Raw genomic sequence first — 2053 nt, forward strand, 5'->3', positions numbered from 1 at the left:
GGGTGCTACATAATTCTCATTCTAGAGTAGCCTTATCTTATATCAACTTTGCATATTTTAATCTTCCTCTAACATTTCATTTCTTATGTTGAATGAATGATCTATATGTATGGGCCTTAATACTTACATTTTGCTAGGTTTATGTGTGGTCATCATTTTATATAAACTTTATATTGAACATGTGCTTGATTGATACTCTAATAGATTTATTTTTCATGTTCGATATACCATGACCTTATTGTTATGTGAGATTTGGTTTGATTTATCAACCTGATGACTGACTAAGGATTGTGAGCTTGTGTTCATATATATGGAGATATTTCATTTGAAACTTCTCGATTTGCAATCATGGGATATGATGTTCTGTGGTTTTGATTTATATTTTTGGGATTTGTATTAGAGCCTTACAGGTAATATGTCATTTCTGTGAGGGATGTTAATCTTGATTGACATAATATATACGAAATCAATTGTTCACAGTTGTTAGTACCTCAAAACCATTATCTTCTTTGTAATATGCCCTCGATTATCAATCTCCAAATTAATCTCTTGGGGTTTCGACCAAATCAACCCCCTGTTGTTTCATTGTTTCCCTCATTTCTCTCTGTCTTCATCGAGAGCTAGGTTTTGTGTCACCCACTGGTTGCATGCTCGCCCTCTCTATTTTGCCTTCTATCCTAACTGAAAACCTCTCAGATTCTAGCCATGGCTTGTGTTGTCTGGTCAGAAGCCATTAGGGCTGAAATGGTTGAATCTTGTAATGAATGCACGGATCCATTTCACCGAGTCGGGTGGTGGGATTTCCTGCATATGATTTCAGAGTTACAATAAGGGTATTGTTGAAGCTTTTTCCTCTTCGTTTGATGGAAAGAAAGCCCGAGTGAGTGATTTGGAAATTGTTGTGGATGTTGATTTTATTGCAGATGCTACTCATCTCCCCATTGAAGGAGAAAAATGGTCTAAAAACTATGAAGTACACAATATTCCCTGGAAGAAACTTCTTACTGACAAATATTGTGTATGGCATGTAAAAGGTATGCCTATTTATTCTTTGAAACTTAAATGGAATAATTTAGTGTCAATGTTGTGTCGATATATTACCTTTGAAGGGCAGTATAGTTTGGTTTTCATCTACCATATATGGTTGTTAATGGTGTTCCACATCCATAAGCTTAATTTTCCTCTTTATTTGTATAAGAGCTTAACTAAAATGTATTGCAATTATCAATTACGCAACAAGAATTTTGTAAGGTCACTCTTTCATCAGAGTGTTATTTGCATACTGGTAAACACCAGTTGGAAAAGGTTGAGGATCAATGGGATTCTTTCCTGAGTTGAAAATGTTTCAATAAACCCCAACTTCCCAGAGAATTTGATTCCTCAAGTCTCTCTACACCTAATACTTCTCTAGATAATTTTGTTTAGTCACCTTCACATCATTCACTACAGGACAATTTTAAAGAATCATTTCATGAGGTGGACCTTTGCATTTCAAATTACAACAAGGCTTAAATCCCAGAACCTACTCCTATTCACTTATCTAGAAGCATGGCTAAAGGTATTGTTGTCCATCATGGTAAAACAAAGCAAGATTTTAAGGATAAAAAGGAATTGAAACCTTCCAAGGTTGACCCTTAGCCCGATCTTGTAACTCCAGAACCTGCATCAGAAGAAAAGATCAATCAAGCAGAAAAAAACTCTCAATCTTAGGTTAAAATTAAGCAAATTCAAAGGACTCGAGCTAGTAGAAATAAGCATGCAAATGCTCCTGCAAAGGAAGTGTTTGTAGATTTGGAAGCTTCGCTTCAACTAACACGCAAGAAAACCAAAACTTAGGTTGAAGAGTCTATAGATCACAGTATATTTGAGCCTAGCCACTATGACAGAGCTGAAAAACTCCTCATATCCTTTCTGACCATAATCCTACTTTATTGGATCTATGCTAGCATCAACAATTCTTATTTATTTCCCCATGCTTGAATGGTCGAATTAATTAGATATTGCAAGAAAATTAACAACTCAGGGCTTCTTGTTGAGCTAAGGAAACACACAG

The sequence above is a fragment of the Pinus tabuliformis genome, chromosome 3_2 (assembly GCF_031772625.1).
Source record: "Pinus tabuliformis cultivar Carrire ecotype Pingquan chromosome 3_2, CPIR1, whole genome shotgun sequence".
Lineage (NCBI taxonomy): Eukaryota > Viridiplantae > Streptophyta > Pinopsida > Pinales > Pinaceae > Pinus > Pinus tabuliformis.